The 24603-nt window shown below is 44.0% G+C and overlaps 1 long non-coding RNA gene across 3 annotated transcripts; it reads right to left on the minus strand.

Moving 5' to 3' along the window:
- Positions 1-11011: 11011 nt before the first annotated feature.
- LOC126512546 (uncharacterized) lies at positions 11012-21009 on the minus strand. Of its 3 annotated transcripts, none has more exons than XR_007595077.1 (4): positions 20750-21009; positions 12209-15746; positions 11855-12099; positions 11012-11210 (listed from the first exon to the last, which is right to left on the minus strand). It is a non-coding gene; the product is annotated as an uncharacterized lncRNA (long non-coding RNA). The 3 variants fall into 3 exon arrangements; XR_007595079.1 differs by having other exon boundaries at positions 11012-11238; XR_007595078.1 differs by having other exon boundaries at positions 12209-12421; positions 20750-21008.
- Between the last annotated feature and the right edge of the window lie 3594 nt (positions 21010-24603).

A 24603-nucleotide genomic window follows, 5' to 3' on the forward strand; every position in this document is an offset into this window, starting at 1 on the left:
CCCTGACAAAAATAGCAACTTAGGGAAGAAAGTATTTATTTGTCTTATAAGTCCCAGTTAAAGTCTGTCATTTCGGGGAAGTCAAGGCAGGAAGCCATATCACTGCATAGTGAAGAGGAGAGAGAGAATAAACTCATCCCTGTTTGTTGCCAGCTAGTCTCCTCCTCTCTTAAACTTGCTCAGGGCCTCCTACCTAGGGAATGGTGCTGCCCACAATGGGCTGGGTATTTTTACATTTTCCACCAACATGCCCATAGGCTAAGGTGATCAAGAATATTTCTCAATAAGTCTCTTTTTCCATGTGCTTCTAGGCTGTCTCGAGCTGACTGTTAAGACCAGCCAGCATGCTTTCTGATATTCAGTATGTTCAGGTAGGGCCTGCATTCTCTGCAGGAACACTGACTGAATTAAACGGGGTTCGAGTTGGTTGGACTCAACTGGGGGACTCCAGAAACTGGGAAGGGGACAATGGGAACTAAAAATTCAGGTGGAAAATGATACTAAACTGTGGACAGGGGAACTAAAAAATACATTCTGCAGTTTGCAAACTTGTTACATAGTCCCCCTAAAAGGAAAAAAAAATCACAATATTTTCAGTGTTGAAAAATATTTTGTCATCTTAAATTTTTTACAAATCTTAAGCATATGTATACACTTACAATATATCTCTGAATTTCAAAGAAATACATAAGTTAAGATCATTAAATGGGAAAAATCTTTGTTAGACAGGGAATTAGTATCTAGACTATATTAAGGGTGGCGAAAATTAAATGCCAGACCCGCAAGTTATCAAATCAGCAAGTAGATCCACAAACAAAAGAGACAATTCTCAAAAGGAGAAAAACAAATGACCAACAAACACAAGCATCTTTAGCTGCTAGCGAATTATAAATTAAAATTGCTGTTTGATTCCCTCTCACCCCAGTTAGAAGGTTAAGGTCAAGAAAAATAACAGCAAATGCTGATGAGGACTTGGAGGAAGAGGAATATTTATTCATGTGAAAGGAATGTAAACTTAAGACGCCATATGGAAATCATTCTCTCTCTTGGGCTGAGCCTGGGGGATGTCACAGAGATACCTGCACATTTTCGTATAGTTACAGCATTCACCATATCCAGGAAATGGAACCATGTTAGATGCTATCAACAGGTGCCAGGGTAAATAAAAATTTTTGAAACAGGATTTCATTATATGGTCCTGGTTGGCCTAGAATGCACTATATAGATCAGGCTGGCCTTGAACTCCTTAGAGGTATATCTGCCTCTGCATCCTAAGTGTGTACCACCACGCTTGACTATAATGAAATTTTATGCAGTCAAAAAGAAAATGAAATCATGACTTTGTAGAAAAATGGGTGGAACTAGAAATCATTAAAATAAGTGAAATATGAGAGATTCAGGAAGACAAATAATGCTTGCTTTCTCGTATGTGTAGAACCTAGATTTTAAATTGTACATAGGAGAGAGAGTCATAAAACTATAACAGGAATTATGGGAGGAGGAGAAGAGATCTTCAGGAGCATGGGAAGTAGGGCAAAGGAAAACGTGATACAAAAGCAGAAGAGGCTAAGAAGGGGAGGAGCCAGCCAGAGTGGTGGGGACACGGGGAAGGTCCCTGGGGGTGGAGGGCAACTTCTATCAAAGAATAATGACTTACACATATGGAAATGTCATAAGGAAACCTATTGTTTTGCATGCTAAGGTGAAAATTTTAATAATTAAAAAGCGTTTTGTGTTTGTGAATGTAGAAAGTCACTGAGACCCAAAAGTTGTTCGCTTCTCAGACACCAGAGGCTGCACCCGGGGACTCTGTGGCTGCTACCATGCTACAGACATATTGAATAGTATTATGAACACTACAGATATTACACACATGGATATCATAACCATGAGAAAAAGAGAATGCCAGGGAGGCTCATGAACATTGAAAGATGGTATCAGAAACATAATGATGGGCTGGAACACTAAGTTCTACCTTAAACATACAAATGAAAAGGACTATCAAGATGCGCAAAAGACACCGAACAATGATGGGGAAGACTAGACAGCAATCAGTACCTGCTTATCTGCTGGATAGGGAAGGATATTCCAGAGCAAAAGTACTTCTCAACATGACTGAGCAAAAACAGCAAGTCAAGGGAGGGAACTGAGAAGTCCTTCTCCCAAAGTCTATGCCCAGGGAAGAGCAGACATGGGAGAAATTATTCAAACAGGAAAGAGAAAAAGGCATGGAAGAGGATGCTTATACAAGAAACCCACCTAAATATAAATGGTTCAGCAGGCCAACATTTCAACATCAGCCAGGTAGGATGTCCTGAGCTGAGCACCATCTTTGCCTGCCAACAATACACAGTACAAAAAAGAATCTATCCCGGTTATATACAGCGCTGAGTGTCATCACTAAAGGTAGAGGCTCTGAAGTAAAGGTGAGTGTACTGGGCATTGTGATACAAGGAGCAAGGCTTCTTGGGAAAAGGAGGTCCAGTTTACCAACAATCCTCCCAAATTAAGACATAAATGTGATCATGCCAGCTTGACAATACAGAGAACTCCGGATCTTCACTGAAGACTACCGACCAATGAAGACCCAGTTACCTCGATGCTTCAAATATTACCAAGCAGCCTTACATATGTGAGGTCATCAAGAGAACTACTTACTTAATTGTAAATAACAAAAGAAATAGAAGGGAAAAAATTTCATAAATTTTATTAATTCAAACTTGCAAGACTAATTTGATAAAAGGGTTTTGTTTTGCCCAGAAATAAACAATTATATGTAGTGTTAGAGAACTGTACTTACATGATAGAAAGAACTCAGGGCTGCTTTTGATAAGGTATTATGAGAATTCTAATTTTTAAAAAAAAACTCAATTTTAACATTTTATTGGGTTGTTGGGCCACCTAAAACTTCATATCAAAATGTGATCCTGGGAAAACAAGTTGTCATATTTTCAAAATCCCCTGTATCGCTCTCTGAACTGCCCCGGGAACATGGTACCCAATACCATGCTGGCTTGGTGTCTGTGGCCGTGATTAAGGTCTCTGAGCTAGACAAGCAAAGCCTGTCCTTTGTCCTCTCCCGCACATCTCCCATTCGAGCTACAGACACTTCTTCCAAGGTGCATGGTAGAGGAGAGCTTGCTCTTCAGCGCTGCTGAAAGTGTAAAAAGGACAAATATGAAAATGGACAGGGAAACGGAGTGGTTGTCAATTACCAGACACTCATTTAATATCTGGGAAGTGAAAACACATCTGCATCTCAGAGAAGATATTTGTGTCTAAGTGACATCTTCCTATTCTCTTGGTTTTTTAAATGAAATTATATGGCCTTATTGATAATCACCCTGTCTTAGAATGGTTAGTGAAAAATAACTTTAAGCTCTTTCCAAGTGCAACACAGGAAACTCAGTTTTACCAAAGGACCCAAAAGGCATTATGAATAATTGAAGAAAAAGGGATTTTGGTAAAAGAGTTTTTTTGATTGATATTTCATTTTATGTTTTAGATAACACAATCAGAAAATTTTAATTTATATTTGATTTTACTTTGTGTGTTTGAGTGTTTCATTTGCAGGAATGTCTGTGCACCATGTGAATGTCTGGTACCCAGGGAGACCCGAGAAAGGAGTTGGATTCCCTGCCTGAAATGTCATTACGAGCAGTTTGTGAACCGTGTGGATGCTGGGAACTGAACTCAGTCTTCACAAAGGCAGCAAAAGCTCTTAACCACTGAGTCATCCCTCCAGCCCCCAATTTCAAATGCTTTAAATGTCTTAACTTTTGGAATAACTCTTTTTAAAAGTTAACATTATCTTCAAACCGCCACCAATAGACTTCTTTCTAGTACATGGATTGCTAACCAAGCTAGAGGCTGTAGACGGTGATGCTTCAGTACCTCCAGGCAAAATAAATGATATTTTCTTCAGAATTACTTACTTTGTACATAATGAAAAAAAATAAAATGTATAATATGTTATATCTCATTTTAAAAGTTAGCCTAAAAAATATCCAGAAGTAGACTTTGACTTCTGTTGCGTGGAACCGAAATCCTTCAAGAGCAAGATGGTCTATTAGAGTACCCCAAATTCTTCCTTATGTGCCTGACTTCATTTGGTGCCTCATTTCTAACATCTGTGGCTAGATCTCCAGCACGTGTCTGTCTGGGCCTCTGTGCTCCTACACACACACACCAAGCTTACAGTTTGCTGGGACTCTAGTGTTCAGCCATGTAGCCTACTTCTCTGTAAGAGGAGATGCAGCCTTGGTCGCCCATGGGGCACTGTTTCCTAGAACTAAGATGGAATTGTTCTGGCAACCGGTACTCTGAAGACTTCAGTCATTTCAATGTCTAAGCTTCTGTTGATCAGCTCAAGGTCACTGGCCAAATTAAGAGCTCTGAAGATTACAGCAATCCTGAACGAAACATTCCAGAACAAGTCACACTAGTTACTGGAACCGCTTTAACATTTTCCCAACACATTCCTTACTCTGCAGAGTTGACTTAATGAGTAATGGTATTACATACCTATTGACACATGTAAATTTATCTTTGCTCATAGATCTGAATAGAGATTTATGCTTCTAGAATGGCCTTTAGTTTGCATATTTGGAATGGCCATTCTTCATCCTACCGAGTGTTTCCCCAAATCTACTCCTATAAGAATCCTTGTGACAGTGATTGCTGGTTGTCCTCTACTGTCCATCCGCAGCCATGGGCAGGTCACACTGCTGCTCCCCAGCCTCCATTACAGCTAAGAATAACAAGAGAAGTCGAGGTTCTTGCTAACAGGCAGTGAGTGGACTTTTAGAGCAGTATTTCTCAGACACAATGGGACTGCAGCACATACTAACTCAGAGACAGGGACAGCATGCGCAAGACCTGCATAGATTCAAGTCAGACAAAATCCTAGCACAAAGACCCCTGGGGAAGTTGGCATGAAGTCCCACCTCTGCCCTAGACGCTACTGGAAACCAATAGCTGCTGAGAGAGGAAAACTCCGTTTTCGTCAAGAGAATGACACTGGATATATCGACCACATTCAAAGGCAGGCCCCATGCTCAGGAGTAGGGGGAGGGAGACACACAAGTTAGACTCCACGTTTGGTTGTTTGTTTTTATGTTCGTGGCATTATTTCATTTCGGTTTTATTTTAAGGAAAGAACATCACGTTGGCAGGTAGGAAGGTGAGGGATCAGGAAGGAATTGGGGGAGAGAAAGAATATGGTAAAAATATATTGTATGAAATTATCAAAGAAGAAACACAAATATAAAAAACACATTAAGACAGCATTTTCTATACTGGTTCACAAAATCGATTTTTTTCCCTAAAAGTTTTTATTTAAGTTGCTCTAGTTGTTGATGTTTCAGTTTCTTGCTCACAGTCATAAAACATAATGTTATAATATGGATTGCAATTCCCATCTTAAAGTGTTGATATAGATGATCACGCAAAAATATAAAGACACACAAAAGAGGTATCACATCTACCCACAAACAAAGGCTTATGATTCCTGTATATAAGAGTCCTCATTTAGAAAAACAGGAATGTCCACAACCTACATAATATAGGTTGGAGAAAAGTCATTGGCTCAAATACATCATTTTTTAAGATTTATTTTTATAAGTTTTCAGTATGTGTATAAATTTGCTTTTATACACATGACTATGTGCACTTGAGTGACCCCTCTGGTGCTGGAGTTACAGGTAGTTGTGAACCACCCACCCAAGGTGGATACTAGGAACTGGATTCTGGTCCTCTGGAAGAGCAGTAAGCAAGGACTCTCAATGACCAAACTGTCTCTCCATCTCCTTGAATTTATTCTTGAAAGTCAAATAGTAAGTAAGAGTTCTTTGAACCGCTTAATGATTGACACTGAGGTAATCCATACCCATAGCCTCTTGGGAATTAACTTAGAGGCTGGAAAGGAAGAAGAAATAAAATAGACTTTGCAAAAGTACAACGGCCACACTCATGCCAACCTAGTTCAGTTCCCTGGGAAGCAGCCTCAGAGAGCCTAGCTCCCCCTTAACCTTTGACCTCCTGTACAGTCCCACATGGAGGAAAGTCCTGGACAACTGCACTTGTTGTTTCTTTAATGCCCCTACTTCAAAAATAACCCCCAGCTGCTCCAGAAATTTAGAGGCCGTAAGCCTAACCCCACATTTCAGAGTTCAGACAGGGAAAGGCAGCCCACTCGAACAAGCATCTGAGGCCCGAGGATTCCTCTTCCTTTGCAGAGAGCAGCAGCTGCAAAGAGAAAGCAGCAGATTAACCTAATACTTGGTAAGCACTCAGGAATGGCGGCAGAGGAGGTAGCCATTCCTGGGACCTAGGAGCCACGAGGGAGGGGGCGAGAATGGCAGGGTCACGGAGCTAAAAGAGTCATGGAAAGCCCCACCTATGCGATAGGTGGGGTGAAGCTTGAACAGGCTCCCATCTCGCCCAGCATCAGCACCAGGAAGAGCCGGCTGGTATGACCTGGAATCCAGGCAAGATAATAAGAAATGAAGCGAAAATTAAAAGGAATGTCACATACATGTGGTAAAGCGGCAGAGGCATACGGGACACCTGGGCTGGGAAACAGTCGGGACTAACCAGTACATAAAGCTGACAAAGTGCAGGCGCTAAAATGTTGTCCTATTTCCATGTAAAGGAGGTTTATTGTTAGCAGCTGGCTCAACTGTTTCATTATCTGGAAGGCTTGGGTGCATTCCTCTTTGGAGGGATGACGCTCGGGTATTTCAGAATTTATAATGTACGTGGAGACCCTCCTCCAGGGCTACGAAGGCAATGCTTCTCTAACCACACAAATGGTCCTTTATTAATCATTAACCCACGCACTGCGGGTGTAGAAGCGACTAGAGCATCCGAGCCTGGCAGCAGAAGACTAACGGGAAACGAGAAGAGGGTGATTCAAGGCCATGCAGCAAGACGTTGGCAGTTTCTCACTCAGGATGACTGGGTGAGCTTGATAAGCCCTCTCCAGCCCTACACTATCGCTGGCGTTTGGGGCTGGAGGTGGCGAAGGTGGGGATGTTGCAATGCTGTCGGCCTTGCCTCCCCCAACTTGTAGATGAACTAGTCTGAATATCTAGGGTCTTGCTTTGCTTCTTCGCCTCCCCTCCTCTTCTTTGACTGGCTCACGGCATTTCATGACAGCCACTTGAAAACATCCTCTCAGATTCTCGCCAACAAAGGCACTGCCGGAACCTGTCATGGGAGGACAGCTGTAATCCCAGTGCTCAGGAGACTGAGACAGAAGGATCATTGTAAGCGCGAGGCCAGTCTGAGTTCCATGAGAAAACCGGTCTCATAAAGCAGGCTCCTCCCCACATAAAAGTATTGAAGGTATCTTTCAGCCAGTGATAGAAAATAGCAGATAATTTTCTGTGTTTTAAAAAAAATATTTTCTGCTCTCTTTTCCAAACTAAACTCTCAAATTTTCTGAATTTAAATCAATAAATATTTACTGAAGATATATGTCATAGACAGCGTGAGTGTCATAAGATCAATAAGCCACACAGCTATCTCCAAAGCTTAGGCTCTATTTGGGAAGGACACATGGCTATGGGTCTACACAGACGTGGATATATGCATGGTATTGTTCAAAGAGACGCCATCACCTTTAAGTTTGTCATTTATCCAAAAGAAAGTACAAATACAGTTGCATGGTTCAGAAGAGGGAGGAGCCCTCGGCCTACAGTGCAGAAAGGCCTCAACACTTCAGAATTAAAGTATAACCATGACTAGCTAGTGTTATGGGTTGGATCATGTCCCTCCAAACTGCACATATTAAATCCCTAACCCTTAAGAGCTCAGAATGAGACCTTCTGTAAGATATCATCTCTTCAAAGATGACCAAGTTAAAATGAGTCTGCCAGGATTGGTACTGACTCCAACTTAAGTTGTATCCTTAAAGAGGGAAAATTCGTTGATGGATACACACAGAAGAAACATGAGGTGAAGAGCCATGGCAGGGAACAGCCCTAAGAAAACCAAGGCACAAGGTCTTGGACAGAACAGACCCTTCCCTCACAGGCCTCAAAGGCCATCAACTTGCTGATACCTTGACTTCAGGTTTCAAGCCTCTAGAGCTACAAGTCAGCCCATTGCTACTGCAAAAGTCAACCTGGGAGGTACTGGGGCACAGCAGCTTAGGAAAACAATGCAGCCTGCTCAAGTGTAGGGTAAGGCCAGGAGGGTGAGGAATGGCTCACATGTGATGGAAACAACGCTGAGCAAAGACGCCAATCACAGGACCAGGCATGTTCTAAGAAAATCAACACGAAAGAAGCAAAGCGGATGTGCAGAAGAGCAGGTGGCCCTACTTGATAGGCCAGCAGTCCCCATATCTGTGTGCACTGGACTTGCTGCCATGTGTTCTGAAAAGAGAGGGGGACTTCTGTGGGATTTCTGCAGGAGCCCATTATAACACATGCTTGTTAAAAAACAAACAAACAAACAAACAAAAAAAAAACCAACAAAAACGATGTTGAGCATTGGATTAGAGTCTAGAGACTTGAAGAAGAGACTTGTTATGTGAGGGACTGCAGTTTGTCTGCAGAATAGCATTACCTGGCAGGCCAGGCTGATAATGACCACAAGGAAGGATATCTGAAGCTTAATCCCAAGAATCTGTGAGAGTCTGAATGACAAGGAAGACTTTTCTCCTATTCTTTAGATGAAAAGATTACACTGGATTATCTAGGAATGAATAAAAAAATATGTCTTACTTAGTAAGAAAGATAGGGGGATTAGGAAAGAAAGAAACAGGTGTACAGGAGAAAGAAGAGACAATGTGACCAGAGGAGGATGGGGATCAATGGGGATGTGACATGCCAGGAAGGAACAGGAGGGACAGGATAGCTTCCCAAACAAGGAAGGGACAAGCTCTCCACTATGGCCACCAATAAGAGAGGAATCTAACTTTAAGCTCAATGAGTGCTATTAAACAGTTCTGGCCTACAAGCTATGAGGAGAATACGTTTGTTTTCTTTCAGGCCACCAAGCTGAAGCTAACTTAGAAGAGCAGCCATAGAAAACTCCCACTCTTAGGTCCCCTTCCAGATCGAACGGCACTGTCTTAAGGTGGGGCCCAGACCTCGGAGACAGTTCCCAGGCATCTCACGAAGATGGCGACTGATGAGACCTGAGGAAGCTGCAGTTCACATCTGATCTGGGGATCCTAGAGAGAGATAAAGCTGAAGCTGTAACCATGAACGAGATTATGAGAGGAGTTCTGAAATGAAGAGACAGCACTGAGGAAGAACAGAAATCTGTCACACTCGAGATTTGTCAGGAGGAGAGGGTGGGATGATGTCCACGGTGGAGCAATCCTAGGATGCACAAAGCCATGGAGTCAGTCTTCAGCAACACACACACGCGAGCACACACACACACAAAAGCATACACACAAGCACACACACACAGAGTCAATAGGGTAAGGAGACAGGAAGAATACCCATAGAGGCAGAAGAGGAGGAATCAGAATTCCAACATGAAAGCCAATATGTAGTGGTAGTAAAAATGACAGCCAAGGTTCCCCATGCTGAAGGGAAGGGAACTAGCGTGGTGAGTAAGAATTGGAAACAGCTCAGAGGCCCCTGCTGACCTCTGAGAAAGCAGTCTAGATGACATGAGACAGAGGAGTGACAGACTTGAGATGACTGGTCCAGGATTTAGGGTTTGTGGGTGTGGAAGCAATAGCGAAGGTCTTCGGGGCTTTAGCTGTGAAAATGGAACACGATCAAGGTAATAACGAAGTGGATTCTGAAATCAGACAGACCCAGCACACCTCCACAGTTGCTCCCCCACCTGTCAGAACTTGAACAGTCTGAGTTTTCATAGACTCAACTACCACATTTCTACAATGGACATGATAATACCCACACACAGGATTTGGAAGATGTCAATGAAATTAAATGGGCCTCATGTTGGTTTCAGTGCCTAGTACATAGGAAGTGCTCTCAACTGTTATAAGGATGGATACAGAGATGGGGGAGGACTCTGGGAACCCACTTCTCTATAAAACAAGCTGCCAGGTAAAAAGTAGGACTTGGTTCATTTCCACTTTAAAAAGAAGCAATTCTCATTAAGTATATATACCAAATATCATATGACCAAATTTATACTAAAATTATCAGCTGTTTGTATTTGTCTGTCTATTGTTCCTGGGACAAACCATTCCACATTTAGTGGCTTATAAGGTAACTTACAAGTCTGTTGTTTAGAATTCTGATGCAGACATCAGTGATCTGGGATCACAGAGTGGGGTGGAGGTCCAGTCCATTTTGGAGGCTACAGGAGATAACTCATTTTCTTTCCTTTGGTAGCTTCTGGGGTCACCCGTATACTTGCATCATGGACTCTTCCTGCATCTTCAAAGCCACCCATGTCTTCCTTCCTCAGCTACCTTTCCTTCTGATTGTAGTTGGCAAAAGTTCCCCTTCTTAAGGACTCAGGTGACCACTCTCCTTGTCTCAAGATCTGGACCTTGTAATCCATGTAAGAATCATGTAAGAGTCATGTAAGAGTCCCATTTGTCAAGTATGGTCATGTATTTATTTGTAGAGTCCAGGGATTAGGACACGACCATCTTTCCTGGGATATTCTCTACTTGCAGTATGATTTATGTACAGCTCACATTTAACTAGGCTCCCTTTGTTTGTTTCCTGATTTTAATGAAACTACCTATAACATTTTTCTTTGGTTAGTATTAAATTCCCTTGACCCCAGGATCTCAATTGGACTGAACTTTTTACTTTCCTCTTCTTTCTTTCTACTTTATGATTCCACATTCATTGCCTGCTATGCTGTATGCCAAGCATTTTTGTTCCAAATTTTAAGGAGGGGACACCCCGATATTTGTAAAAATGAATGGTGCGCATGTGTACATGTCACAAAATGCTTCTTCCTTATTTGTTACCCTTTCATCCAGACTTCATGTGCATTAGGAGAGAAACCCAGAAGCCACACTTCGTGGTCCAGTTAGAAAAGGAATTTAATACAGGGAACTGGGATGCATGCAAAACTTATAGAAGATCCAGGAGAATGCAGGGAAGGAAGGTGAGGGGAAGCCATGAGCTTTCACATCTACTCTTTGCTCTCCGATTCACAAAGATGTAGAGACTTCAGGAGGCTGCTGCTGCTGCTGCTGCTGCTGCTGCTGCTGCTGCTGCTGCTGCTGCTGCTCCTCACATCTGCTTCTTGAACTGGTGTGGATGATTCACAGAGAGATGTCTGGGAGTCAGTGCAGAATCTGATAACCACTGAAACCCTCACTTCTGCCCTCCCCAGCAGAGGAGCCGCCCTCCAGCTTCTCTTGCTCTGGACCCTCCTAATTCACAGGCAAGCACATCTGGCTGTCAGCCTCTGGCAAGACTTCTGCTGGTGAGAATGTTGGGAAGGGCTGCTGGCCCTCATGGTAGGTAAGAGTGATGAACACACCTGAGAAGCAGGCACGTATAGCTAAAGAGACAATTTCAAGGCTTTAAAAGAAGAAAGCTGCTCATGGGGGAAGCAAAGTAACCAAATTGCTCAGATCCCTGGGTGCTGTAAGGCCCCAGATCCCTAGTGTGTAGGGTCCACCAGTGATTAGTCCGCAACAATAGCACTTTAGCAATTGGCAGTCCCAGCAGTCTCTGATCTTAGGGTTTCTCTGACTACATATTCTTGTTCACCAGAATTTGTTTTCCTGTCTAAGGTGGTGGTGTGTCTAAAGAAGAATTTTGATAAGTGGTTTTTGTTTCTGGGACTAGTTCCTGAACTTTAAGATATGATGATCTTATTATCTGTTCCTGTGAGATGAACTACAGACACTAAAATTCAGTGGCTCGAAGTAGTAACGTTTATTTACCATAAATTTTGACTTATGCATCCAGGCAGAAAACAGCCTAGGTCTTCTCATCTCATGGTGTTACCCCGGCCTCTCATTCAGTTGTGGCAGTCCATGGCTGAAGACGAAGATCCAAATGTGTCTGCCCCTGATGCCGTACCGCATGGCTTCTCTCCATCAGCACAGTCAAATGAATCTCCCACAATTTCAACCTCAGGGAAAGGGTCTATGGTTTCAGATCCATGCCTACTCATGTTCATATGTCACTGCCAATGTTAATCAAATATCATTGAATATTTTTAAAAATTTCTCTGTACACATAAAGACAGACCTACTGCTTTTACACATTATAGACATATGTAGTCATTTGTATACCTTCTCATATCTGTTTTATCTTTGCGTACTGAGATCTCCCATTAGCTCCACAGCCAAGTCCCTTCCAACTTTCTGTGCCACCGATGCCGAGACCTGATTCTCCTTTGAGTCCGCTTCCCATCGACGACATATGTCCAACACTCCACATGCTTGGTCTTGCTTCACACATCACAGTGGGGCTCTGGGTGAGATTTCTTTTAAACACACTAAAAGCTGTGGATTGTAAGACCCCAGGACGCATCACTAAGTAAATAAAGCGGGTTTCCTCTTCTGTATATGCTGGTAGCCACAGGTGCACACTCCCACCGTGTATAGATACAAATAGCTACTTGGACAATCCCACAATCCCACTCTCCTAAAATCATTGTTAGGGAACAAAATGCTAATCAGTCTCATGTTTTACCATGAAGTGAAAGTTTGAGAGAAATTCAGACTTAGAGGTGGCGGGGTGTGCCTTATCATCTTTGTATCTCCCGGATTCTACCACAGGGGTTGGAGAACAGTAGGCCGTTTCATCAGCGTTTGCTGCTCCAAAGGCCGTTTCTTCACACTTAACTGCCCAAGAATATACATTGTCCACTTGAGTTCTGAAGCCGAAATCCACACTTGCTTTGCAAGTACTGCTTAAGAAATTCTGGGGCACACCATTGTTACTTTCTAGTGACACAAAAGTCAAACCCCAACTGCCACAGATAACAGTAGGACATAAAGCAAAAAGAAAAAGGATTTGCCATTGGACGTATAAGTCTTCTAGCCTGATCCTTTAGCACGCTTTAATTCCTTCTAGCTGTTCGCAAACAAGTGTGAGTGAGAGCAGCAGAAGGGGATCTAGGGAAAGGGGGCCAAGGCAGAAGGATTATACAGGATCTGCGGTCACCTGCCAGGCAGCTCTTGCTCATGATGATGCCCACACAGGCACCGGAAGAAGAGGTGGAGGGGCCCAGTTGCCCTTTTAATCACAGCGGAGCTGCTGGGAGTACAGCCCTGCTGCCGGGCCTGCCTGTGGACTCTGATAGCTTAGGCAGAAGCAAGGGAGAAACTGATAATAAAGAAGTGGCCCCAGGAAGCCTAGGGATTGCCCAGGGCCTCCCTTCTGGGCAGGTCTTGCATCAGAGGTGAAGACATCCCTCAGGGGCCTAAGCAACAGCCAAGGACAGCCTCTTTCTCCAGCTTGTCAAATTTGACTCCATTTCTGTCTGGCTTCCCTCAGGTTCAAAGGGGAGACTAAGCTGTTTGTCGACATGTCAAGAGTCCTGCGGAACTTTCTCAGGCAGGGTTTTGAAATAAGCACCAGACACAGTACGCAGGCACATACCGGGAAGCACAGACTCTTCCTGTGTGGGTGGAGACCTGGAAGAAGCCTGGGCTCCAACTGGATGCCATTTGTTCATTTTCATTTCAGGAGGATTGCTGTTCATGTTGTTTTGACCAAGACACTTTCTCCCTCAAAAAGTAGAAGTTAGGACTGAAAAGTCACTCACACACCCTGAGCTGCCCACTGGTGGGACGCTCACCTAGGAAACAACCGCAGAAGGCAAGGTGCAGTGCATATTCCAGGGCTGCAGCTTAAAGGCTCTACCACAGGGGCTGGAGAGGGACCCGTGCTGGGGCTCGGAAGGGGAAATTTGGACCCCCATTAAGCACAGTCAAACCCATCTATCAGTTCTTCACAGAGACAACCATTCGGAAGGTTTTATGAGATTCACTAAGCCATGGCCGTCTTCAGAATGGAGCCTCTATCCCTCCTCTGTAAGCGCAAAGGCCATGCTACAGAGTCTTTTATGCTTGGTCCAGTCTTCTGTGATCACGTGGTCTCCTAATGGCCAGAGGCTGGGGAAACCAGCGTAAGAGGAAAGTCCCAGATTTTTTTTTTTTCCTACCTTGGAAGACCTTTTCCAGAGCTGGAATCCTCGTGTGCTGAACTAGAACTCACCCAATGGGATCCACACGTCTCTCCTGCCTCTTACCATCCAGAAATTAGCAGAAATTAGCTCTGTTGGCCATTCTTTTTTTTTTTTTTTTTTTTTTTTTTTTTTTTTTTTTTTTTTTTTTTTTTTTTTTTTTTTTTTTTTTTTTTTTTTTTTTTTTTTTTGGTTTTTCGAGACAGGGTTTCTCTGTGGCTTTGGAGCCTGTCCTGGAACTAGCTCTGTAGACCAGGTTGGTCTCAAACTCGCAGAGAGATCCGCCTGCCTCTGCCTCCCTAGTGCTGGGTTTAAAGGCGTGCACCACCATCGCTCTAAAGCTACACCACACGTCATAACTTGCTGGCTAACATGCTTCCTACTATCCTATACTCCACCACTGCTCCCACCTACCCCCACTCCCACTCCCTTACCATTGGACTTTCTCCTTTACAGCTACTAGCTTGTATTTTGGCCAGCTGGGGAAGTGAGGCTGGAAGATCTTTGTGTGGTAAAGCTCCACAGATTCGCTGGAAAGCTGGAAAGGTCAAGAATGAAAACGGGGAGCATTTACCAGGCAGTACAGGAACCAAGGAAGTGTGTAAAAGGACACCATGCCATCATTCTTTTTGCCACATCTTGTAGCACAATTAATAAAAACCCAGAGACAGAAATTGGGGTTCAACCTGAAGGTCAGAAAAGCAAACAGCCAGCTACTGGCTCTTATCTCTACCTCAGTCCAAAATGGCGATCCTGCCTCCAGGAATCTTAGAATGAGACTGTGTCTGAGAATTGTCTCCTCCCATCTTATATTCCTCTCTAGTCCTGGGATTAAAGGTGTGCACCACTACTGCCTTCTTTCTATGGCAAACTAGTATGGCTTCTGGGATTAAAGGTATGTGTCACCACTGCCTGGTCTGTAAGGCTGACCAGTGGGGGCTTTTTTACTCTATGAACTTCAGGCAAGCTTTATTTATTAAAATACAAATGAAATATCACTACAGAATCTACTTAGTGCAACAAAGCTAAACACTATTGTCTAGGTGCCCCCAAACTCTCCAGGCTACTTAGAGGCATAATAGGCTCTAGAAACCACGTCTTCTGTTAACTAGTGTCCTGCTCCCAGAAATAATAAAAATTTGGAGGAATTGACTGTACCTGTTTCCCCCACTCATTCCAGGATTGAGAGGGAGCAGAGGTGTGGATACAGAGAGGGAGTAACCTCAGAATTTAAATACCTTTCAAAGCAATTTGACTCATGCTTTGCTATGATCAAAAAATCAAAAATCCAATTTCAGGGTTTACTCAGAAGCCTACAAGTGTGAACCTAGCACCCCTTTGATCATGTCTAACCATTCGGCAGTGTGTAAACAGAAGTGGCTATCCATCTCCAGGTCAGCTGCCCATGATCAGCTATAGAGCCACAGCATCTGTGGTCAGTCTGCAGGGTGGTACCCTCTTGAACATCTGGCTGGCCACTGCCTTCTTCTTCAGAAGATTCTGGCACGTTAAAGCTCTTGCTGTTGATTAATTGGAGTGCTTCATGTTGCATGTGAACCAGAGAGGCACCAAGAAGCCTGAACTGACTGGAACATGACTCTGGAAACTAGTGAGGCAGCATCACTTAAGGTTCCATTCTGCAAGAACAGAAACAGGTTCTGCTTGGACACACACACAATTTACTGGTGATTCTTACGGTGAGAGAGCCATCATGATTTATTCTGAAATTCAGTTACAGTATTGTTGATTCAACTTATTTGGAATGCTTTTTACTGGTTTTCTTCACACTTTTGTTGAAGGCCTAGAGAAACCCATGAATATTTAGCGTAGGGAATAGAGTAGATCTGTTTTGGTTTTGTTTCCCCAAAGATGAATTTCAGGAAAAAACAAATTAAATAATAGGCTGCTGATAGTCGGTTTTTAAACAAGATGAACCGTGAGTTTTGTCACCTCACATTTTACTGAAACACTCCAGATCCTTCTTCATCTCAGAATTCCAAACCATGACCTTTGCAATGTTTTTTACACTCGGCGACGCATCAGATTAAAACCTTCTGACCCATGGTAAACTTTGAACTAACATGGCAGCAGTATTCTACAGTTCCATCCAGGTTATGGATGGAATGGTGGGGGAGGTTTCAGAAAATGCCACTGAGAAAAGTCTGAAGTGAGGGAGAGTGTGTGGGCAACACTGGGTCTAGAGCTTGGAGATACAGGAGAGAACAAAAAGCAGGCATACAAAATGATGCTCTGTTCCCCAGTGGCTAACCCTTCATGCAGTAGCCAACCGGCACACTTACCAGTTTTGTTATTTGCCAAAAAGTTGCATGGTGGTTTGGAGTGTTATGTTCCTAGTGGGTTGAGGTATCCCTTCCCTGGTCAATTATACAGCTCCAGTTCAGTGTTTCTAACCATAAAATGCTAAACAAACACCTTAAAAACAAATACTTGCAGCCGGGTGGTGGTGGCACTCGGGAGGCAGAGGCAGGTGGATCTCTATGAGTTCGAGACCAGCCTTGTCTACAGAGCTAGTTCCAGGACAGGCTCCAAAGCCACAGAGAAACCCTGCCTCGAAAAACAAACAAACAAAAAAAAACTTGCTCTTACTTCTGTCCTCCCCCCCCCTTTCTCTGGGATATCCCCATTCTTTTTGTTGTTAACCCTAGTAAATCTCTTCCTCTGGATATCATACAAAGATCACTTCATTTTGTTTAAAAAAGGTCAATAGAATGACTGATGGGCATTGTTTCTCAGGGGCCTGTTAAAGCAGTAGTTTTAAATCAGATTTCAAAATCATTTCTATGTTTCACTTTCTTCTAAGAAAGAAAGTACCCGGATCTTGGGAAATTGAAAGTCAGAGAAGCTATCACACCTCTCGGCAAGTCTCTTGAGCCTGCTGCATGATGATCTTAAATGCAGACACCTTTCCTTCTATGGGCCAGGATTACTGGGTGGTGGAATCCAGAAGAGACACCGAGCTGTGCATTCCTGAACAGCTATGGAAGGAGGTGGCAGAAACTTGTAGCCTACTGTTATAAATGAAATTTATATGTCCCACAGCCATTCAGTCCCAAAGAAACAGAGTTTTATAACAATTATAAACTGGTTGGCTCAGGTTTATTATTAACTAGCTTTTACAACTTAAATTAACCAATAATGCTTGTCCATGTTTAGCCACATGGCTTGGTACCTTTTATCAGTAAGGCATTCTCATCTTGCTTCCTCTGCATCTGGCTGGTGGCTGACCCTGCCTATCCTCTTCCCAGAATTTTCTTAGTCTGGTTGTCCCACATATACTTTCTGCTGGGCTACTGACCAATCAGTGCTTTATTTAACCAATACAAGTGACAAATCTTTATAGGGTACAAGAGCATTATCTTACAGTGCCCAAATGTTTGCCATAAATTTTCACATAAAGTCTGAGAAAGCTTTAAGAAAAGGATTCTAGAAAGACAAAAGAACAAAGTCAAGAGTGGCTTCTTGGTAGAGACATTGTCTCAGGTGGGATCTGTTTGCTAGAGGTGAGCAGTGGTGCCAATGTTTTAAGAGAGGCTTCTTGACTCAGCAGCAAAAACTGTGCAGTTCTTTTAGGAGGCCCTGCCACCAAACACTTAAATGGTGTTTATGAGCAGTTGCTGGCTTGCTTCTTGGTGGAGACATGGACCTAGAGACTCCAGAGTTGTAGTAAAAAAAAAAAAGGCTCCTGCCAGTACTTCTAACATGAGGCTAGACTCTCAGGAAGTCAATGAATGGGGCAGATCTAGCCAGCAAAGCCGCAACTTCAATCCTAGTCATATCACTCAGTAAATTAAAGGACTCATGTGGTCAGAAAAAGAGAGATATATAGTAAAAACAGATTCAGATGAAAAAAAGTCTCTAAACAGTTTACAGTGTGTTTAAAAAAATATATGTAGGCTTGGGAGTGGAAAAAAAAAAGGATAGACAAAGTCCTTTAAAAAAGAGAAAGAAATAGAGTAGTTGTGTGTGGTGGCATACGCCTTTAATCCCAGCACTTGGGAGGCAGATCTTTGTGAGTTCAAGGGCAGTCTGGTCTACAGAGTGACTTCCAGGACAGCCAAAGATAAACAGAGAAGCCTTGTCTCAAAAAATTAAAAATTAAAAGTAAAAATAAAAGAGAGTAAAAAAATAAAGCCATGTAAAGATGGAAATACACAGAAAATCTGGATACTGTATGCTATTGTGTTGTCTTCAAATTGACTGCTGAGGAAGGAGCAACAGCTGCTAAAAGACATTTGATTATGAATGCTGCTGGATTAATCCAACATATATATTTTGAAAATTTCCTGACTAGTAGTCAGTCAGGAAGTATAGGTGGGGCAACCAGGCTAAGAGAATTCTGGGAAGAGGAAAGGCAGAGGCAGTCAACATCCAGAAGCAGAGGAAGCAAGATGAGAATGCCTTGCTGAGAAGGGTACCAAGCCACATGGCTAAACATAAATAAGAATTATGGGCTAATTTAAGTTGTAAGAGCTAGTTAACAATAAGCCTGAGGTAATAGGCCAATCAGTTTATAACGGTTATAAGCCTTTGTGTGTTTATTTGGGATTGAATGGCTGTGGGACTCGGTGGGACAGAAACTCCATCTACACGCTGTGGTGAGTCATAGATGCTCTTGGGGGAATCTTCCGGTCTCCCTCGGCCTGTCACACTGTGCATGTTTGTTCTGTCTATGGAAGCAAGGACAAAGAGGTGCTTCCAATCTCTACATCACTGCCAATCTCCCCGGCCACAGTGATCTAGCATTTCACATAGCTGTAGTCACGTATGAGACAGAATGCAGGCTTTCCTTTTCATTTCTCAAAATTAAAAAATGTGATGAAATACATATGACACAAACTTTCTCATCTTACAAAACTGAAATTCTATACCCATGAAACAACTACCCAGTCTCCCTCCCTCTGGTGTCTGGCAAGCACTATTCCAACATTTCTGTCTCTAAACTGACTCCTCACGACATGTTATGTAAGTCACCCATCTTGCTCGGCCTGACAGGCTCTCCACCTTTCACAGACTCAATAATGTCCCACTGGATGCATGTGCTGCATTGAAAACTTCCCTCCCCTGCCCACAGACCCTTAGGAGGCTACTGTGAATATTGCAGTGTGAACCTGGGTACACATATGTGTGCAATTCCCTGGTTTCCGTTCTTTGGTGATGAGTATTTCCAAGTGGAAGTGTGTCACATGGTAATTCTCTCCATCACGGTGAAGGGATCCACATACTGCCTCCCACAGTCCTCTCTTCAACTGTCCTGACTCAGCCACTCTACGATTTGCATCTAGGAGCAGAACAAAGTCAGCTAACCTTAAGTCATAGATGTGCCCTGTTTCCACCCCACTTTTCCAGGTGATGAGGGACAGAAGTGTAGTCACTTGTAACAAACTGAAGGAGACTGAAAGGGTCCTCAAGACGGTTGGTGACTCACCACAGTGGGCTGTTGAGTTCTTGCCAATTCCTCACATTGTCAGGGGAAGGAAGGGACCACGTGGCTCCCAGGTATTATGAGATGCCATGTATGCTTGAGACTTGAGGAGAGATGTCTTGCCCCACCCCCACCCCCACCCCATTCTCTCCATATAGATCGTGCTAAGGGTCTGCTGATAAATGGGCTTCTGAGAACCCCTTCTGTGACTGACCCCCACCACAGGCCTGGGAACTGCTTTTCTAATCCCAGTCTTCTTTCCTAGGATCTGAAGATGCTCTAGGCAAAGGTCTTTGTACGTATATTTATGCTCAGGTTTGCATGCTCATGTCCAATAGGGAAAATTGGACGTTAATCGCTGCCTCTGTCAGGAACTCAGCCTGTGTCAGATCAGCCTGGAAATGGTCTTCCCAAACTTAGGGAGACCAGCATTATCCAACCTGCAAGGGGCACCAGAACTTTCCTGAGAGCCCAGCAGCTTGGACACAAACCAAGATCTGTATCTAAAAGGTGAGGTTGACCTTAGGTTTTCACAGAAAAGGGGTGGAGAAATCAGGCTAACCCCACCCCTTCCCATTTCCACCTAAAGAAAAACATCTCTCACTGCTTATGGCCATAACGCTTGAAGGAAGGCAGACTCTGGGCTGTGCATGTCATCCCTCAGCTCTGGTGGATGGACTGAAAGCTCAGGCCTTTTCCTCTCTGGCCTCACTTTCTTTCTCTACTAAGGGAAGGAGGAGAAAATAACTTTGCCTGGCAATGAAACATTCCTAAACAAACAGACAAAACCATATGAAACGACTAATCCCCTAGCATAGAGAGGAGGCAGCTTCAAAATTCAGACTTACCTCAATGCTTAGGTTTGTGGGAACAAGTCCAACTCATACCCCCTATGCATCTTCCCTGAGCTGATGGCTTCTGGCCCATCATTTCCCCCACAGCTACCTATCTTCTGGCTCCCTCTTCCTTTTCTCCTCCTCCATGGACCTCCCCAGCTCCCTCTGCCTGGAGAGCTTGCTTAGCACATGTGTTTGCAATGCCCTTTCTTGCTTTCCATGCTCCTGCCTCCTCCTCTAAACTCAATCCAGAACAATTTCTTTTGAACCACCCACAAAGGCAGGCACACTGCTAGGCACATGTCCCAGACACATGGCTGATGCTAGTCGAAGGAGGTGGGGATATCTGGACTCAACCAACCTGCTTTCTTGGAAGCAGTCACCCTTCCGAGCAACCACCTCGTGATCATCCAAGTGGCATCTCGGGCTGAGCAGTGTGTGGTTAGCAGCTCCTGGAGCCCTGGCCTGTGAAATACAGGAAGCAGGCGTGCACTGCGTGCACAGCCATTCCAATTATAGCTTCAGATGGAGAGGATGGGTGAATGCCGTGACTCACGTCCCCGGTGCATGCGCGTCTGTCTCAGAGGCAGAGGGCTGTAGGCTGTGGGCTGTGGGTGGGACGATTTCTCTGTTCAGTGTGGAGGGAGGGGGGTGTCACCTGAGAAGATTGGGAAATGGACAGGGTACACACTGGAGCCCTGGAGCTCGAAGGGTACAAGGTCAGCTGCACCGACTCACCCGGGAAGGTGAGAGGGCAATGACCAAATATGAAGCAAGTTGCCTCTCAGGGAAGCCCTTAGAGAAACAGGAAGCGGGATCAGCTGGTAGAAGGCTCAGAAAAGAAAACCCTGCCCCTTGACGTGGTACTGTGGTGCTTTTGTTCTCCGTTCTCGCTGTTTATCAAGAGGAGCCTTTGCTGAGCTTAGCACCGCAGTACTTAGTCCTCCCACTCTCCCTCGTTGGAGGGTGCAATTCTGCCTGGACCTGTAGACAGGCAGAATCCTGGGGAGCCTGTGGAAGAGGTGTAGGATCTGGGGTGGGGGCGGGGTCTCTTCATTAATCTCTTTCCTAGGTCCATTGCTCTAGCTAAAGGGTGCTGACTGAACCTCAGCCTCAGGTTTGTAGATAATGCCTAGCCTAAAGGGTGCTAGCTGAGCAGCGTATTCCACTTCCAAAAGACATCAGCCTAGGAACCAGCCTGACCCATCCTAGAGAAAGTGGTGTATTCTAGCATTGTCTACTCGCAGGTGGATAGCGTTTTCCAATAGCATGAAGACATCCTGCATGCCAGTCAGAGCTCTGTTTTCCGACAACCCAGACTTAAGAATTTGGTGGACAGTGTTTCCACCAATTATTATAATAAACCCAAGAGAAAGGTCAAAGGTCATTTTTTACAGGAGACAGTAGAAGCACACACGGATACCACCGCATCAGTTGTGAAATTTGTACATAGACCACGCTACCTCCAAGCACAATCTTTTTGTAGACCTGGTTGGTGTTGACTATTTAAATCTTGGATAACTGAGAATGCCCTGTGTTCTCAGAGGAGGTTTCTTGGTTGGCAAGGAATGACAATTTGTTGGGGAATTTTTCTGAAGCGGTACCAACTTTCATGGCCAAGCTGCCCCAGGACTTACTTCCAGTCAAGATAAAATCTAAGTGTCCCTTGGCTGAGAAGCAGGTCTACAGAGAAGGTTCCCAGACAATGCAAGAGATCAAGAAGCGTCTCTATTGATGATACCGACTTGCCAGCTCTCCCCACCCCACCCCCCAATGTGCCGAGGGAGTGCTGTTCGGCACACAGATGATCATGTCAGAGTCTTCAGTGAACAAGCTGAAGATGATCTGCCTTTCAAATGGGCCCTCGTTTGCTCACAGAGGGAAGGTAAGTAAGCTCAGTCCACTTTCCAGCTCCTGAACCCGGGCCTGGCATGCTAACAGGTTCCCCGAGTAATTCCAGAAGCAGGAGTTCTGAGAACCATCGTTCCTGCAATACCACCGTGGGTCTTTCATGGCAGGAGATGTAAGTCATCAACCCAGCTGCACAAATTGAGCAAGGCTGACCTTGAAAGTCCCTTTGTTGAATGTCTTGGTGTCCTGGTATATTGACTAATCACCACATATTTTCAAAATAGCTTTGTCTCTCGAAAGGACCTGAAACCTTGCATTAGCCCCAGTTAGGAGTTCTGACAGAGGAGGGAGTGGCTGGGATTACATGAATTGCCTGGAAGGAAAACATAAAGAGGGAATGTAAAACTCTTAAGGGATGTGACCCATATTTTTGGGTTCAAAATTTCTGCAGAATGAAGTGGTTTTTAGGTATAAAAACAAAGATGTGAGAAATGAGAATGGATAGGGATTTGTATTTCACAAGGACAGCTTGCATCTTTAAATTCAGGCATGAAGAATTATTCAGGCCGGACTATGACTTCCTCAGATTTCCTACTTGGTCCCCCTCCACAGCACAAAAACAGCAGCATGAGCTGAGTTGTTGCTTGAAGCACATCAAAAAGGCATGGATGTAGCCTCGAAATATCTTTGTAATCTGGCAGATTTTTCCTTCCATCGCTTCCTTTGGAAGTACCTTGGTCTCATTGGCATCTGCCGTCTCGGGAGGAGTTGCTCGCAATCTTGGCATGCAGCTTGGGGAATGAAGACAGGTCAGAGGGCTGTGAGATCTGATGAGGAACCCAAGGAGGTATGGGTGTCAGTTCACAGACTGAAGGTCAGTGCTGTTTACTCTCATTGTGGCTTAAAATAAGCCAATGTGTTTGAACACTTGGTTCCCAGTGTTTGTTCTGTTTTGGAAGGTTGTGGAACCTTTAGGTGAACCTTTGCTGAAGGAAGTGGGTCACTGGGTGGGTGGGTGGATCTTGAGGTTTTATGACCTGGCCCCATTTCCTGTTCCTTCTCTACATTCTGTTCCACCATGATGTGAGGAGGTGAGGAGTGCCAGCCACACACTCCTGTCGCCATGGAGCTGCCTGCTGCCATGCCTTGCCCTCCGCAGCTGACAGGGATCCCTCAAACCGCGAGCGCAAATTAGCTTTTCTGTCCTTCAGTGTCTGTTGTTTGGAATTTTTGCCACAAGATGAGAAAAGTAGCATTCATATCCCTTCATCTTTTTTAAAAAAAAAATTTATGGCTTATTTAACTTTATTTTATGTGCATTGGTGTGAAAGTGTCAGATCCCCTGGAACTGGATTTTCAGACAGTTGTGAGCTGCCATGTGGGTGCTGGGAATTGAACTTAGGTCCTTGAGAAGAACAGTCAGTGCTCTTAACAGCTGAGCCATCTCTCCAGCCCCATCTCCCTTCATCTCTACAATTTGATCCTGACTGTCACTGTCTAGCCCACCAAGAGCCATAGGCACTCCCCAGTTTTGTCTCAATTCTTCCGAGTTAGTGCTGTCTCATTACAAGTCAACAGCTGACCACATCATATATCCTGCCTCAAAGGGATGGAGGTCCATATATCCATGATGTACAGTGTGCTCTATGGCTACAGATCACTATCCCTTTCTCAACACCCCTGGACTCAGAACAATTCCCAGAACTGCACAGAGAAGAGCTACCATGGGCTGGGATTGACTCTCCTCAAGAAGACAGCTACAACATAAAGCTGAAACGGCAGTAAACAGCTCTCTTCCTGCAGAACAAGAAGCCCAGACTGTGACTGCATTTTATAGATGGGGTTGGTTGGGCCACGAGGGGCAAACATAAGGGCAACTAAGTTCTTTCTCCTCTCTTCTTTGCTGTAGCAGACACTCCATTACAGAAGGCTTTAGAAACAAAAGTAGACACTGAAATTGGGCAGCCTCTTTGGGCCTAGATTCACCCAAAGGTAGAATGAATCAGCAGATGCCAGAAGCCCTCACCTGGCTTTTAAGTTGCACAATCCTACCACACTATTCTGTTAAACTGGCCCACAGTTAAATGCATGTGTATGCAAAAAATTATCATATAGTAATTTAACTTACATGAGTTTGGCTCTGTAAGTTCAGTTTCTTTTATTTAGTTAAAAATAGCATAACTTTACCTTTTATATGTATATATCCATTGAATATTTATACAATCATGATATTAAACCTTATATAACTAATTTTTAGGTGATTTAAAAGTCTCTCTATCTTACCTTTATCATATCCAACAGTAGAATCTAAACCCGCAAAAGGTGGGAAGCTCCTGGAACTTATCCCTTGTGTTGCTCAGGAGG

Source organism: Alexandromys fortis, unplaced genomic scaffold (genome assembly GCF_014885135.2).
Source record: "Alexandromys fortis isolate MF-2015 unplaced genomic scaffold, M_Fortis_MF-2015_v1.1 scaffold_76, whole genome shotgun sequence".
Taxonomy (NCBI): domain Eukaryota; kingdom Metazoa; phylum Chordata; class Mammalia; order Rodentia; family Cricetidae; genus Alexandromys; species Alexandromys fortis.